Consider the following 18555-nt stretch of genomic DNA (forward strand, 5'->3'; position numbering starts at 1 on the left):
TCCCAGAGCTCTTTGTTTTTGTTTCTTCTTATTTCTTCTGTCATTTTCTTTTCATAAATTGTTGTCTCTTCTCTTATTAGTAGCTGCACTTCTTTTTTCTTTTGCATATATTTCTTCTCTAAACTTTCCTTTACGACATTATCTCTCTCTTTCCTTTTCTTCCTATTCAGCTCCTTCCTTTCCTTGATACCTTTTCTTATTTCTTCACTGAACCAGGGTTGCTCTTCTACTTTCTCCTCTACTAGCATCTTTCTCCTGTGTTCTCACTAGCTTATCTTCTGCTACTTCTTGTATTGATAAGTCCATTTCTGTGATTCTGTCAGTGTCTTTATCTATTAGGATCTCTTCTAGTTTTTTAATAAAGTCATTTAGGTTGTCTTCATCTGTTTTGAAGTATTTTACTTCCTCCCATTTACCCTTGTTGAGATTCTTGTTCTGTCCTTTGAATGTTAAGTTAATGGTAATTAGATTATGGTCTGAGATATCAAATTCATTTTTGTCTTCATCTATTACCATCTCCTCAAAATTTTTATATAACTTCTCATTTACTAAAGCAAAATCTATTACACTTTTCATTTGCATTCTCTCCCATGTGTATACTCCAGTACATCTGTCTTCTGCGTTAAGTAGTATTAGCCTATGCTCATTCATCCATTCTAATATTATTTCTGTCTGTATTCTGGTGGCCTAGGAAACCTATATGGCCATTAAAATCTCCTAAAATTAATAGTGATTCTTGGTCGTTTATGTTTTTAATAATGTTTTCGCATTCTATTTTTATTGCTTTATCTCTGTTTTTATCCTCATCTGTGTTTCCTACTGATAAGTATAACAACAAAATATGGATAGTATTATTGTGTATTTTGCATTTAGCATACAATAAGTCTTTGCTAATGGTCTCCACCTTGTTTAACTCTGTGTTATCGCTGTTTCTATGCAGCATCATTAACCCTCCTCCTTTTTTGTCTTTCATCTCCCTCATATTTTCTATTTTATTTATCCTTGACTTAATGCTAAATTGTTCTGTTTCTGATGAGTTTCGGTTAAACAAAATATCTTATCATTGTCTATAACACTCTATTTCTGCTAACTTTTGTCTAGTTAAAACATTGTATATTTATCATATATATTTTAAACTGTATTTCCACTTGTTTTGATTTTGGCTCCTTGGTTAATGTATTGTTTTCATCTCCGTTTATTGCATTTCTCCTATTGCCCCCTCCAGACTCTGAAAATTTTCATTTCTGATCAGTTTACCCTTTCTAATGTACCATCCCTGTTACCCCCTTTCTTTCTTGTCTTTGCGTTCCTGTCTCAATATCTTATCCTGTTCTCTTTCTCTGTAGTTTAGGTCTGGTGCTATGAATATTCTGTTGTATTCTACCTCTTGCTCCCCTTGAGAATCTTGGCTTTTCCTATTACTGCCCATTTTTCCCTTTCACTTTTCATCTTGACTAAAATAGTTCTTGGCCTAGGTTCTCTGTCTCTATCCTGGTCCCCTGTAGTATTATTGGGTGCCTGCATCCTATCATTTCTTCCTAATCTACTTACTTCTACTATTTCAATATCCTTTAGCCCCAGTTCCTCGTTGTACAGCTTGCTACAGGTTTCTGTGTCGTTTCTAAGCCTAGTTTCTTTATTTCCTTCTAAGCATTCCTTAATGTTGTAAATAACAAGATTATTTTAACGTTTTTCTTTCTCCCATAATTCCTTAACCTCTTCTCTAATCACTGTGTTAAAATCCTCACTTCTTACTCACTGTTCAGGATCTAAGCCTCTTTTCACTTCCTTCAACTCCTCACTGAGTTTCGTAGCATCAGGGTGGTTACTCAAGTAGTACTACCCTCAATCTCGGCTTTCATTCCTCTTCTGCGTCATTTTTTTTTATTGTTCATTAGTCCACTCCATGATTGATCTAAGTATTATCTTCGATTCAGCTTCATTTTTATATTGACTACGATGGTCATGGAGTCAAAATGGCGGTTGAGTCAAAATGCTGGCGGCAATAATTCACAGCATCTATTTCGCCTCTGCTACCAAGCGAGTGGGTGCTCTCGTGTTTGCTACCTACCTTGGGACCAAAGCTCTCTCTCTCTCTCTCTCAAGTTAATGGATTAATTAATTTGATCATATATATTGACGCAGGATTAGACACGAAACGTCAAGGATGGAATGAAAATGAAAATCCTTAAAGCTTTTTTTTTTCTTATTGACGAGAGAAAGGAACACTAGGCCTATAGTACTACTTCGCCTCTTTCATGTCTATATATATATATATATATATATATATATATATATATATATATATATATATATAAAGGTTTTTTGCCACGAAAGAAAAAATGAAAAAGCGAGATAGCCAAGTACTTTCGGTCCCATTATTATAATATAATTTATATATATATATATATAGATAATATATATATAATAAATATTATATAATAATATAGGGTATTAGGGCGGAGTAGGAGGGGGTTGGGGCCACGAAAGAAAAGGAAAAGCAGAGAGAGCCAGTAACGTTCGGGCCCATGATAATATATAATAATATAATTATTATTATAATATTATGAATTATAAGATATATATGTGTGTGTTGTGTGTGTGTGTGTGTGTGTGTGTATACACGAAGTTTTAGTCTTCCTTTTTCACGTAGACAGATTTATATGAGGTTATAGTCCACAGGGGAACAGAAAATCAGAGATTCCTTTGAGCTCAACAGTTGGATAAACATTGGTCATTGAAAATACAGGAAACTCAGTTACTGTAACAACCTAGTTATTCAAAATGATTTAACAACCAGTTCGAAGGTTTCAGAACCCCAAAAAATATCCGTTAAAACAATTCACCTTAACAATTAAAATATGTCCTTAGCGAAAGGACAACATTGCTTAGTTTGCACCTAGTACTCGGGAATAATTCCACAGAAATGGCGTCATTACATGATTGATTATGGCATTGCTACTATATATCTTCTCCTGGTACTATATTTGTGCTGACTTTTTTCCGCGCCCCGAGTTCCTTTTTCGATTGTCCGATCTATATAGTACTTCTTACAAGAACGTTCATGGGATCTGATATAAATGCCTTCATCATATGTAGGACTATTTTTTATAAGATTTTTGGCTATTGTGTTTTTGGGAGAGAAAATACCAAAGCCAAAACCCAACATTTTCAAAGGATGTACGATATTTTCAAAGTTTTTTTGTTTTATCTTTTATTAGAGAACATATACAGTATTTTACAATTTTAACAGAATTACATTCAGAATTTTATACGATGAGAGTGTGATTGTCTTTCTTGTAACAATACATAACCAGCTGAGATGTTGCACATCTTTTTTTTATATTTTGATTATATTACATACTTGAATTTACTATGTATATACAAACATATACCCAACAGTGCTCTCAAAAGCATGGCACGGATTGCAGATTATTTGATGGTTCTAGTACAGAAAGATTGAACATGAATAATCAAAATATTATTTGTTGGTTCCCGTAAATTTTCACTTTTAATTCTGTATCCTTTCCAACGACTCACGTATCAAAGAAATGGATACAGCCATTACTTTCTTTCTCTAGGGTGAACTTTATGCTTGGTATCAAATCATTTATTTCTTGTAGAATGCTATCAATATTGCGAAGAGTGTCCCATATTGCAAGTGAGTCGTCTAAATATCGAAACCAATAAAAGTTATCAGGTAAAATAGCATTGGCCGTGCGGTTTTTGAAAAATTCCATATATATATATATATATATAATATATATATATATATATATATATATATTATATATATGTATTTAGATACAACCAATGATAGGCAACTACCCATTTGCATATATACCAAATTTCTGACGATAGTAGCTCTCATTAAATGTTAAACATGTACCAACTATACAAAGTAATTAATCTTATAATTATTCCATTTGGTCAAGTAAAACTGTATTTACTCAATTCAACATTTAGAAATTGTAATACATCATCTACTGGGACACATGTAAATAAACTTGTGACATCATCAGAGTTTATTTACATGTGATTATATAGACAAGACGAACTCGCTGCTGCTGGATGACTCAAAACATGAAAAACCTGACGTCAAATCCATTAGGTAACGTAAAGAGATGATTAACGAATTCCGTACTACAAATGGAAAACTGCCGTATTATCTGTATGGTTTACTTAAAACACACAAACCTGGCTACCCTGTGAGACCTATTATTTTAAGTACAGCGAGTTGTTCATATAAACTTTCAAAATATTCAGCGAAAAATTTTGTACCCTCTAGTTGGAAACATATCCAAATCACACATTGTTAATTCTATAGATTTTGTAGAGAATATTATTAACGGGAAGATAACTAGCAATGAAATCATTGTGAGCTTGAGGGCAGATGATTTTTAAGAGAGAGAGAGAGAGAGAATGTTCTTCATACCAGCAATCAACGTTCATATTTTCTGTCCTCCATCTTGCTACGATCCACCCTTTCTTATGCTAAGGTCACACATTCACGTATCAACGCATGCACGCCCACGCATGAGCGGAAATTGGTAGTTGGCAACAGCTTACGTCAGTAAACCGTAAATGTAACGTAAAACATACGTAAAATCGTAGACGTACGGTGACGGGTCGTCTGGGCGCTAAGCTCCGCCCACTAGGTCTCCGTAGCCCACTCCAATTTTGAAATGTTCAAAACAAGTCGTGGGTGGTCACCCCAAATGTCACCTGACGTTGCTCCAGGCATTGCACGTGGGAGCCACGGTGACTGCTGCGGGGTAAGCGCTAGGGTCACCAGCATCGTTCGCCGTCGTTGTTTTCTTTCCGCGGCAAAGCACGCGGGCCTCCTAATTGCGCTGTAGCCTACGGCGAAACCGATTCACACATTTACAACCCTGTACGACATGGCAACGCTATAGCGTGGTATAAAAGGTCAGGTCGGCGCCCTCAGGTCAGCTGTTGTTTCCGTCTCCCAAGACCAGCAGTTTTCTTCAAGCTCTCCACAGCGCCCTTCAAGATGCCGAACCTCCTAAAACGACCAAGGAAGGGACCATCAACGTCACATCTTGCAGGACCTTCTTTCGGCCCGGAAAAGACTCCTACAGCCACTCCTACAGGAGTCGGAGTTGGATGAGATTCTGACTGATGACAGCGACACGGAAACTCTCCATGAAGCTACCCTCATTGACGAGGGACAGAACGTTCCCTTGACGGAGGATAGCCAAGACGTCGAAGATATTTATTTTTTTCTGAATAGCAGTCTTACAATAATGGTGTAACAAATAATGTAAATATCTGAGAGGAATTCTTATATACATCTAAAAAATATTATCTTGAATAGGTAGAATTCCTATTTATTTCCAAGAATGTTTGATAAGTTATTAGATGTTATTCTATATCGCTTAAATATAAATCGCCCATAGCCAACAGTTTTATAAGTCTAAGTGTATGTCTGAATGGTAAAATCGAAGCAAGAAAATTCTAGTGCTAGTCTTATATAGTACTTATCCCATGTTCATTTATTTGTGATGTTACATTAATTACATATTATATATATTACAGATGGCTACTATCAAAAAAGTTACCATAAAACTAAAATAGATTAATTTGTAGGAAAACAACGAAGAGACGAGCTATTACAATGATTGTTTACGGAACGGCAAGCTTTGTTCACAGGCCCGCCCTTTTGTGCCCTACGGCACCACAACGGTGGGCGTGGTCTTGACGTGAAGTAGACGTACATAGAACATTACAATATCGGCGTTAGTTTCAGGTAGACATCCGACCTTGCTTTCTTTGCACGTACATTTGTGGCGCAATTTACGGTGCTGGCTTTACGTCCGTTAGCCCGTGTCCTGTTTACCAGCTATTCAAGGTCATTTCACCGCGATGATGCCCACGATCCACATACGTGGGCATACGCCGTCGTGATACGTGAATGTGTGACCCCAGCATTAAGCTGGGGTCACACATTCACGTATCACGACGGCGTATACCCACGTATGTGGATCGTGGGCATCTTCGCAGTGAAATTACCTTGAACAGCTGGTAAACAGGACACGGGCTGACAGCAGCACCGTACATTGCGCGGCAAATGTACGCGCAACGGTGTAAGGCCGTAGGGTACAAAAGGGCGGGCCTGTAAACAAAGCTTGCGGTTCCCCTTGTCAACTCCAAGTATTCGCCCGTTCTGAATCAAAATGGATTAAACAAAACAGCAGCCTCAGGAACTTAGATAACAACTGTTGAAATGAGATTCATACGCAGCCACACAAAACTAATACAATAAAAATGCATTACAAGAGCCCCAGACTAACCCTAGAGCACTTAATGTGCACCAAAACACGCATCAATTACTCTTTAAGTAAAATATGAAGCTATTTCAACTCAAAAACTACGCAATGAAAAGGAAATGAACTGAAAAATAGAAAATAACAGAAAAACAGACAGAGAGAGAGTTCAATGAGTACCATATATAAAATAACCAGAATGATAAAGATACTTAGAAAATACTTAACATATAAAATATAAATATATACTTAAAAAGACACTTAACATTTAAAATATAAATATATACATTATATACACTATAAGTTCTCGATGAAGCTCGAGGATGGAAGGGAGAGAGAGAGAGAGACAGAAGCACCAAGTAAAAGACTTCCTTTTTTTTTTATGTAGTTTTGTAGTTTGTGTTGAAAAATTTTGCTCTTGTCTTGTACATATTTTGGTCATATATTATTTTGTCGTGAGTTTATTTTTTCATTCCACATGTCTAGACTCTGATGTTTGATCGCTACTTTCAAAGCGAATACAAAAAATTTCTTTATTTAAAATGATTTACTGCATTGACCTGAAGGCGCCGACCTGACCTTTTTTCATACCGCGCTACAGCGTTGCCACAGCGGCGGGAAGAAAACCGCAGCAGCGAACAATGGCTATGAGCCCAGCGCCTTCCCCGTTGCATTCACCGTGGGTCCCACGTGCAACGCCTGGAGCTACGTCAGGTGACATTTGGCGTGACCACCCACGACTTGTTTTGAACATTTCAAAACTGGAGTGGGCTACGGCGCTCCCCTGGGTGGTGCACAGCACCCGGCCGACCCGTCATCGTACGTCCACGATTTTACGTATGTTTTACGGAACATTTACGGTTTACTGACGTAAGCTTTAGCCAACTACCAATTTCCGCTTATGCATTGGCGTGCGTGCGTTGATACGTGAATGTGTTACCTTAGCAGGATAATAAACCCTTTCGTAAATCGACATAGTAGGCGCCTAATTCCTAGGCCATCATCGCCTCCTTCGAAGTACAGATAACAATATCACTGTCGCACTGATTCGCACGTGACGTCACGAATAATCATTTTCTATATGGAAAGGTCTTCAAAAGTGACTGATCTCTTGCTCAGGTCAACTTGATTGAAGTTGGTGTATGCAGTACGTTGAGAAATCCTTTGGAATAGGCCGGTTATGAGTTTTGACTGGAACAACTCGTTGGTATAGTAGGCTATGAGTTTTTGGAGAAACTGGTGAGGATTGGGAGAGAGAAATGCCTTCCATTTTCTGAAGTAATTAAACTGTTTGTGGCCTCGTGTTTGCATTTCTTGGTCAGTCCTGTTCTGGGAAATTTAGGGAAATAAACCTTGTTACATCTCGACACATGGGAGGTTAAGATTGATTTGAAAAACGATGAAAGAATTTGTCAGTTTGTCCAGAATCCTGACCATTCAGTAATTCCAAATCGTATTCAGAACCAGAACTGGAACAAGAACAATTACCTTGTCATGGTGACACATTTAAGAGCCAGTATTGAGGACATTCTTGAAAATAGCTGCGTTCTTTAATTTATAACAAACCACAGAAAGTTGTTTCCATCGCCTCATATTAATCAGAGACGTATTCATCATGGAATATTACTCATATCGAGCCTCCTGTTTCCCGAAATAAGTATTTAATGGAGAAAATTTGCGTTATAGACGATGTTTCGCTTCAAGTTCTACAGCCATTTCGATGATCCAAGTCGTTTCAGTACATCCATGAAGACAATTAGGTACAGCTCAAAGTTCAACAGGGTCAAGTCATCAAGTTACCGAATGTAACAGAAAAAAAAGGCGTAGTATGTCTTAATTTATTTAGAGCCATCGATAGATCTTATAGCAGGGAATTAAGAATGTTCCTCAGTAAAGCTCCATTTGTTACGTGGTCTATTACTACGAACGTATTTTGAATTTTAAAATGTAGGAGCGATGGAGACGAGAATACTATAGTTTACCAATAAACTACTTTTTACGTTTCCTCTTCAGGTCGAAAAATTATTTTTATAGAAAATGGTATTTTAGGATATTGAGAAACTTAGAAAAATGAGCTCTCTCTCTCTCAGTTAAAACACTGGTAACAATTCAAAGTACATTTTCGGTTGGTTTGTCAAGATTTTAATAACTTTTTTGGAAATATAAATTGTCTAGCGTGTATTTGTTTAATTTTACTCGTTGTTGTGTAATGAAAAATCTGACTTTAATTAACGTAAGTCTAGTTTCCGACAAAGTTCACCGCCATAGTTACGTCTAGTGACTTGACAGGTTATATTATTCGTCTGTCTTGCTCGAGACGAGCTAGACTTATCTGTGTTAATGGCTACCGCCAAACCTTGAAGCTTTAATTTTTTTTTTTTAATTTCTGTGTCATTTACATCGTAATGTGACTCTGGGCACCAAAGGTATTTGGTTTCTGTGTTGCATTTCATTTCGTATTGGCAGAGTTGGTGCCAAGTGTTCAGATAGTGAGATTAAAGAGATTTAAAGTCACGTAAACAACTGCTGAATATCTAAGGCATTCTGGTGTGATATAATTACTAAGGTCATTCTTAGATTAGGTTAAGTAAATGTGGTTTTTGGACATTAATTAGCAATACACGACATTAACTTGCAATACAAGATATTAACTTGTAACACGAGACATTATCTTGCAATACACGAAGGTAACTTGCAATACAAGACATCAGTACACGAGAAATTGCATTACAAGACATGAACTTGCATTACATTACAAGACATTAACTTGCAGTACACGACACTAACTTGAAATACAAGTCATCAACTCTCAATACAGGGCATTAACTTGCAATACAAGACATTAACTTACAATACACATCAACTTGCAATACAAGACATCAAGTTGCGATACAAGACATCAACTTATTAATAGCAATTCCATACAGGGAGTATTCCTGGACTTATAACAAAATGAGTTTAAACCAAAGTGCAATTGAGGCTGACCAGGTAATGAGAGCAATTTGTTGGAGTCAGTCATCAAACCGTTGATTTATTTGAAGCTTTGGCAATCGGTGGTTAAGTGAATTAAGTGTCCCTTCTCCATCTTGAATCTTTGCTGTAATCTAAAGTTCCTCCTGTGGCAAGTGTGAAGTTACTTGGGAAGAATTTTCTTACGTTTGTCGCTATTGAAGCTTTTATGTGTAGTTTTAGGTGACGAACTTGTGGTACATTTTACCATTGTTGTTTCAGTAAAGCATTAATCAAGAACAATGTTGTGAAAATTTGCTGTGGATAGATAAAAAAGGAGGGGCTCTCGCTTTTGTTGGTGACATATATGCAAATTAATATTTATAGTTTCCTTGTAGTACATTGCTATATAGGTAAGGTGCTCTTATAAGGAAATGAATTTTTGTACGTTTTTTATTACTTGTATCAGTAAAAAATGGTTTACTTAATCGTTCATGCATAATTAGCTTGACATTCCAGCCATGTTTAGGCTCGATTAAGGTAGCCGTCAAACCATCAGAGACTATGTCCACTATATGATACAATAGACCTCAAACTTTAAAATAGTACACATTCCTAATAGTGAAAATTTTAGACCTATGTATTCAAAAGCTCGCATGTTAGAGTAATAATGAGGTTGTTGACAAGGTAATACTGCTTTTCTTAAAGTTCCTTATAGAATGATGTGTGACGCCAGTTTTAGTAGCCATTAATCAATCAAGGAGTTATAGAATGCTAATTTAATCTCGGCTTGGTTTCGTTGACCGATGAGGAACAGTTTCTATAAAGGGCATATTTACATTGACAGTGTCACTGTAGGGTGGTGTGTGTTGGGTTACCTATGGGCGTCCTTCTCTGTCACCATACCACCAAGGGCGGTATGGTGGCAAATAACTGGCTTATTTATTTGTTAATTCATTTTCTGCTGGAAGGAACAGTATAATTTTGAATAGTGCGTGAGTGTGAAGTTGACTTCAGAAAATATTGAATGCCATAAACTGGGGACCTACAGATGTAGAAGAGACATTCATTACAGATACAGATTGACTCTGGCGAGCAGTTTTAATTCATTTATAGCTTCTTGTACTATTAATAGAATGTGTTACGGCGCGCTCTTGTATTACGGGAATTAGTTAACTAATGCGGGCATTCTTTTAGTCTTCAGTAAAGCAATTCAGGTTAAGGATAGTTGGCTTATACACACATGCATTTTGAGAAACAGGGCGTGTTCTGATCAGTATCTATGTATATACTAAGGACGAATAAAATGTGATAGTATATACTTTAGGAGGTTAATTTTGATAAAGTCATATTCCTAAATTTCACTCAGGTTGAGTGAAGATAATCATACCTCGAGACTTCAGTCAGTCAGACCGACGTCTTGAAACTCGAAGTGTTGTCCAGTGTTCACTGTTTTGGCTGATGATAAATTATGTTTTGTTGAATACCTGTCGATTTCCTTTGCAGCATCAAGGATGGCAGTGGTTGAACGCCGCCTTCAGCTCCGCATTGATAATATAGTAATGTGGGCTGAGGTTAATGGTTTTAGATTTTCTGCCAGTAAAACAGTAACTAAGCACTTTTGACGTGTAAGGGGAATCCACCCTGATCCAGATCTATTCATTCATAGGCAGAGAATTCCATGTGTTTTTGAAACAAGGTTTCTTGGTTTGATTTTTGATAGAAAGCTGACCTGGATCCCACATCTGAAATATATTGAGGCAAAATGCTTGAAAGCAATGAATTTGCTGAAAGTCGTGTCTCACACTTCGTGGGGTGCAGACCGAACTCAGATGTTGAGATTATATAAAGCCATGGTCTTTTCAAAATTACGTTATGGGTGTGAGGTGTACACCTCTGCGAAGCCAAATAGCCTTAAAATGCTCAGCTCAATTCATCATGGAGGAATACGGTTGTGTACAGGAGCATTTAAATCATCTCCCACCGAGAGCATCCTTGTAGATGCTGATGAGGTGCCACTGGATCTTCATTACAAGCGTCTGCTGGTTCGGAGCTGGTATAGATTCCAGAGGCTACCTAAGTCTTTAACCAGCTATTGTATGAGAAAGGAAAGGCATTGGCAGTTTTATGAAAATCCCCCCAAGCAACCTCATCCATTCGCTTTTAGAGTAAATGTCATTGTCCGTGAATTAAATATGCCAAGGATCGAGATTTTACCTGCAAAATATTTAATTAGTCCCCCCTGGAACTTCCCAGAGGTAAACGTCTGTAGATATTTTAATTTTATCAAGACAGAATTGTTCAGTGAGGCCATGCGGTCAATATTTTTAGAACACTCCTTGCATCATGGTAACTCCACTGCAGTTTTCACGGACGGCTCAAAGTCAGATGCTGGCGTCGGCTTTGGAGTAGCCTTCCCTGATTTAGAGAGAAGTGGCAGGTTATCACCTGTTGCATCGATTTTTACAGCAGAATTATATGCTATTTTAAAGGCTTTATTATATATTGTGACCCAGGAAGTGTTCTTCAGTCACTGGAATCTTTTAACCCTTTAAACCCTCTGATTTTAGATATATTGGAATGGCTGCTTTTACTAAAAAGAAGAGGCAAAGAAATAAAGTTCTGTTGGGTTCCTTCCCATGTTGGGGTGGCTGGGAATGAGAAAGCTGACCGACTTGCAATGTCTGCGGTCAGCTCCCCAGGACCCACAAGATGCATACTACCATATCGCGATTTGTATCCTCTAGTAGGTCAGAGAATTAAAAAAAATGTTGGCAGTCCCAGTGGGAGGATATTTTAACTAATAAAAAAAATGCACAGTACCACTTCATCAGTGTCTCCTTGGTCATATCCATATATGCCACGGAGACAAGAAACGATGTTGTGCAGATTGAGGATTGGACATACAAGACTCACACATGGGTTCTTGATGTCTCGTGAAAATCCTCCGTTTTGCGAGAACTGCACTCTGCCCTTGACTATGAAACATTTGCTGATTGAATGTCCCAGATTCGGGAATTTGAGACATAAGTTCCTGTCTTGGGGTCGTGACAGAGTAGGTAATTTTATCCTAGCTACAATTCTTGGAAAGGATTGTAATATAGAGCAGTTAATAGATTTATGGGTGAGGCGGGCCTCCTCAACCAAATTTAAATTATGCATAGATTGTCTATGTAAGAACTTATATATATGAACAAAATTTTTAAATACATATATTTATAGATTTTTTTATATGAAATTTATTAAAAATTAAATTTTTCCTATTTAATTTATTTCGGTGTCAATTACCCAGATGTTTTGACGCCAGATTTAATAGATACAATCAATCAATCAATCAACATGTATGTGATATGTATGAGATAAGTTGCCGACGTGTTTTGATGACATGTTTTACTATAATGTGGATGTATCTATTTTGAGATGAATGTCGTACATATTTTGTCTTTTATGAATGATTTAGACATGAGTATTAGACTTCAACACCTGCATGTTTATATAGACAAGAATAATTGTTTATTTACCTGAACTGTAGGGGAAGAAGAATCTCTCTCTCTCTCTCTCCAAATGGGGGATTCGTGTAAAAAACGTGAGATTTGTCAAGTTGAATGTCTTACACGTTATGTAGTACCAAATTCAGTACACACTGGATCTCAAGCCTAATGGACAGAAGATACTAAATGACTCATTTTGGATTCCTCTTGCTCAGGGATTTTGTCTATTCAATCCAATCCAGGAGATTTTGTGTCAGTTCTCGGAAAGTATCAGATGAAATCAAAGAAGTAAGATACAAAAGAAAGTAGCACCTGATTTTAATCCTGTGATTAATTCCCCTCGTCAGGGTACTGCTCTTTCTCTTACTTTCGATTATCCTTTCCTTCATCTTCCTCGGCAGGGAAAGTTGATTAGAACATTCGGAACTTATCACAAGTTTTCCAGTCAGCTTCGTTTTGGCCGGAAAGAAGGTCAAATGATCCCATCAGCATTTGAAAAGAAACCTTACGTACAGAAGCAATTTCTTTACAGGTAAAAGACCCAAGAGTTTTCATTTCTTCTAATTTTGCCTTCTAGGTCTTCCGTTGGAAAGTTGTTACCAACACCCCCCCTGTTCATTCGTACAAGAGTAAGGGGACCTCATTGTTATTTACAATAGATATATTCATGTTTACTAAGTCATACGTGACCAAAAATATATTAATAACTGCATACGCTTAGCTTACGCATTCAGCCTTATTCCGAATATAATATTTGCCTGAAATGAATTAAATTGATTTTACTTCGGACGTCATTCCAGCGCATTCCGACATCGGGAATTCCAGGTGGTGTTGACTAATCGGATGAGGCCAATTTGCATACATATGAAAGCACTCGATAGACAACTAGCCCAGGGGAATGGGGCTGTGGGAGGTGGGGTTACGATCTGTTCCCAGATTAGCCTACACTTACCTCTTTTGAAATAATAATCTATTCCAAGAGAGGCCCAGTCTGAGCTCTTTTGAAAATTGAGCCTAATCCTAGATAGGCCTACGTTCAACTCTTGAAAATGGCATAGACACTTCTTGGGTTCCTATGGAGTTTGATTGAGGTGCTGAACGATTTCTTTCTCTTCCAGTTGCTTATAATTATTCTGAGAAAAACGCTTCCTATAATGTTTGTGGAAGAGTAATTTAGAAGCCTGTCTTACCTATAATGGGGTGGAAATGCCCAATTTTATTACTCGAAGGTCAACTGGGAAACTTCGTCTCATCGCCCCAAAAGACAATTTTGGATCAAAGTGACAACTTCTACAAAAAAGGGTTGATCTTATAAATGAGTGCAGGCGATTTCAACCAAAGGTTAGATAATGAACAGACCTAATGTACTTAGGGGTTTCCCACACTTGAATGTGATGCAACGTTTGATGTCAAAGTTCAAGGTCCTCCTCCTCCTCCTCCTCCAACCTGCTGGGTCCAGCGATATAGGACCGAGTATGTAGAGAGAGAGAGAGAGAGAGAGAGAGAGAGAGAATTTTCGGTGAAATTCTGCAAACTTTCTCTCTCCTCTCGAAATTTTGAGTGCCCAGGCATTCTGTAGACTTAGCAATTGGCATGCACTGTGGTGTTGGGTATTTTGAGAATGTATATACTTGGCATAATTAAAAGGCTTAAGTAACGGTATCTAAATATGTACATACGCACAGGGTACTGTTATGAACACGAAGTGTTACATACATAATCTATATACATATTCTTCTCTGCACACAGGTTTATTTCAAGGACGATCATAGTCTGCATACTGCTATACCTACATACGAGCGAAGATGCAGCTACAGAATGAGTACAAAGAATTTTGTCTATATTCCTCGCGAATTAAAATAGCAGCTGACAATTTCACTCTCTCAGGAAAAAAAAGAATAATTCTCAAATCTATATTTATGGTATCATTTTTCAGTCCCCCTCCCCCCCCCCCAAATACAAAAACTATCACATTGAATGCCAAGAGTCCTCAGGAAACGGCTCTTTCATAGCAGTCTGTGGACTTTGCTCTGCTGTTATGTCGGAACTTTGGCCCCGAGTTGGAGAGAGGGCGCTGGAGAGGCCAGGTGGGTGAGTGGGTGGTTCAGTGTTGCTTAAGCCTACAACAATCTCACCTGCAGGCTTTGGGCTGAAATGTTTTGGGAAGTAGGCGGAAATGACGTCATCTTGTGACCTCCCTCAAGGTCATACGTCATAGTTAAGTGTTTTGAATAGTTGTTTATGTAAGTCAGGAAAAGGGTTTTGAATGAGCATATGGGGCCTGCACCCTCACTCCAAAAGATTAACATTTGATCATTCATCATTGGTGGTTTATTGTGGAGAGAGAGAGAGAGAGAGAGAGAGAGAGAGAGAGAGAGAGAGAGAGAGGGGCCATCGCTCCATGAGCACTGTGACTGTATATACTTGAGATGGTCGTTAGTTTAGACTTTATTCTTGTCTTCTTTCTCTCTCCGTATTACACCCTCTTTCTTTTCTCTCTCACTCCCTCCCCCCATCCGTTCCCCCTCTTTCTGTGTCCCCCCCTTCCCCCCAACCCCCAATTGTCTTCTCCAAACCCAGTCTAGACAAAACGTACAGATCTTGCAAGTTCATTTTTATCCTAAACTATAACAGAGACAACCATCTGGTTGTAGTTGGCAGCGTTGCATCTGCTTCTTTCCCCATCTCCCAGTGATGCTCCGATTCTCATAACCTTCCTCCTTTCAAGAGGCGTTCTTTAAAACCTTGGTTTCTACTGGCCCGGGCTAGATAAAGACACAGGATTGCATATTCCTATCACCTCTCCGCTTAGCATGACAAATGAAAGTCAGTTTCGTCATCAAATAAAAACTTCTTGCACATTACAAAGAAACTCTTAGAAGGGTTATCACAGTCTCATTACACGCCTGACTGGGAGGGTGCTCGTTCGTTTCAACCCAGTTTTTCTGATCTTCTTCTAGCTAACGAGAGAAGATTGAAAGTGCTTCTCATGATGGGACAATAATTTGTGAGCAAAACGTATTTTAGTTGTCTGGGATTTGTTTTTGTAAAATGTCTACTACTACTGTCAGTTGGGTTGGAATACTGGAACTGAATATTGGCTCAGGGAATATTTCAGATAATACAAAGAGGTATTATTAGTTACTGTAATATTGCGCTTTTTATGGTAGACGGATATTCTCAGAAAAATTTGCTCTGTATATGTATAAGAGATTTGAAGATGGTTTTAGTTTCATGTAAAGTCTGTTCCTTTAGTCATTCACCTCTCTCTCTCCCTCTCTCTCTCTCTCTCACCCCTCCCGGATTCTCACCATACTCAGTTTTTCATTCTCCACCCTTTCTCCTCCTGCTTTCATGAAGGCGGCAACGAAGTTATAAAATCATTAATTAATGATGAATATTGATGAAATCCGTGAAAGGAGCGACAGATTATCGGATTTAAATTAGATGTATTTGGGGATTAATAAAATTCGGTCATTTAATCCGTGAAAGGAGCGACAGATTATCGGATTTAAATTAGATTTATTTGGGGATTAATAAAATTCGGTCATTTAATCCGTGAAAGGAGCGACAGATTATCGGATTTAAATTAGATTTATTTGGGGATTAATAAAATTCGGTCATTTAATCCTTCAGTAAAAATTATTGTGTTTTGGTGAAAATCTCTTAGTTTATTCTCGGTGTCAGGATTTGCATTTGATGGAAATGACAGGTAGGGGACCTCCCCCCTTTTTGGGGGGGTGGTGGGTGAATGGAGGGTGACCGTGTAATTGTAATGTTTTATCCTTTTTATAATTGATATTTTTTAAATCTTCGTGTTATTAGTTCGTTTCTTAATTAATTTTTATTTCAAGTGTTTTAAAAACAATCATATTATTGATTAAATTTTCTATATATAGCTGCAAATTTCAGTTCAGTTGAGAATATTATCTGAAGAAAATTCGAATTTTATTTAAGTTACTCTGACTTTTTTTATTTATTATCAGATAAATATGTTTGTGTGTGTGTGTGTGTGAAAGAGAGAGAGAGAGAGAGAGAGAGAGAGAGAAGAGGATGAGAGAGAGGGGAGAGAGACGAGAAGAGACTTGAGAGGAAGAGAGAGAGGAGGAGAGAGAGAGAGAGCGTTCCATAAATTTAACTTTCATTTACATATTAAATTCTCTAACCTTCTACTTATCTTACTAAAGTATAAGTTATTTTTATTTCGGAATATGTTCTTGATAATAACCTCTGTGTTGAAGCAGATATTAACATTCTCTCTCTCTCTCTCTCTCCTGGAGCCACAGGGACATCATCAGTGGAGGAAGCACCTCGATAACTCCATTAAGAAGACAATTATCTAAGCGGCAGGATCCCAAAAGTGAGTTAAAGGGGAACTTTTGGTTGCATTTTAGCTGTTCTGTATGTAGTATTATTCCATTTTAAGTCCCCCTGGTGAACATTTTTTTTTTTTCTTAAAGGGGCGTTTTCTCATTGTTTACAACCAATTTTCTATTGCATCAATGGCACAACCATTTATGTGGGGCTTATCTGTTGTGCGTGACGTCATGTCGCAGTAGGCTCTGACAGGCGGAACTATTCCGCCAGGCGTGCTTCCTACACAATTCATGGACACACACACACAGACACACACGTTTAGAAAACTGCCGTTCACCTCATCACACCACGCACATGGCGATTGACAAAAATAGATTTCAATTCAAATGTATACAAGTGGAGGCACCATAGTATAGATAGCGGTAGATAGCTGCCCTATCTTCGTCGATACCGTGGTCTGTTCCGAGGGAAATTGAGTTCCCAATACATATTATTATATAAATGTCATAGCCATACCTAATAACCTGCTACTACAGTCATCTTCTAAATCTGTTGGCAAGAAATGGTCCTTACAGACGGCAACGGTTTGCGTCGTAGTTTGAAAGGTTTTGGTGTTGATATCCTCCCCTCGAAACGCCATACAAGTTAGCATAATTGACGCTATTTGAATGACAATTGACCTAAAACACGATGACAATACCAAGGACGAAAACAACACAATACGCATGCTTCGCTGCGCTTGTTATTGTGAGGTGACCGCTGCACTACGTCTCCAGTACTAATCCGCCAGATGGTAGCATAGTCGAATCCTGGACAAGTGACGCTCTCCATTGAAGTACCTCGGCGGTATTTTGAAATTGAATGGCTAATAACCAGAAGTTCCCCTTTAATTTTGGTCTCCGCTTCCTCTGGGATCTTTACTGAGGGCAGATGGAAAAACAGAAGAAGAAAGAATCTTCCAAAACTATTGTTGAGTAGCCTATATTAGAGGGCGAAAATAATGATCAGCTGTACTTGATGCGAAGGAGATGGTTCCGTTACATTGATTTGTTAAAGTACTGCTCTACGTGAGCGTGTTTTGAATATATGTATGCTTTGGTCAGATCAAAGACGTTGTGGATTAGTCAGAACTCGGGAATATTGATCTAATCAGAGGAACAAGGGTTTGATTTTTGAGATGCAAAAGTGAGAGAGAGAGAGAGAGAGAGAGAGAACGCAGCTGATTGGTTAGCAATAAAGATTATATCTTTCTATTTTCAGCTGAAACCAAACTAATTTATAAGCTATTCGTATACCGAGACGCACATTTCCTTTAAGCTGTGGAACACTTCTGGAACTTGTGTAGCAAGGTCTTCAGATCCCGAATAGAAACTTTACACTCGGTAAAACATGAGACGAAAAATGTAATAATAACTTGTGGGAAGTCAACTGTGCAACAGCAGACATAGTTGCTGGACACTTGACCTCCTACAAGTTTTTATTTTAGCCCATCTGATATTTTCTGTGACAGA

At 38.0% G+C, this 18555-nt stretch overlaps 1 pseudogene; it reads left to right on the forward strand.

Annotated features, from left to right (window-relative positions):
- Positions 1-7976: 7976 nt before the first annotated feature.
- The window catches only part of LOC135205238 (uncharacterized), a 39286-nt pseudogene continuing 28707 nt past the window's right edge, over positions 7977-18555 (forward strand).

Source organism: Macrobrachium nipponense, chromosome 49 (genome assembly GCF_015104395.2).
Source record: "Macrobrachium nipponense isolate FS-2020 chromosome 49, ASM1510439v2, whole genome shotgun sequence".
In the NCBI taxonomy this organism is placed as follows: Eukaryota; Metazoa; Arthropoda; class Malacostraca; order Decapoda; family Palaemonidae; genus Macrobrachium; species Macrobrachium nipponense.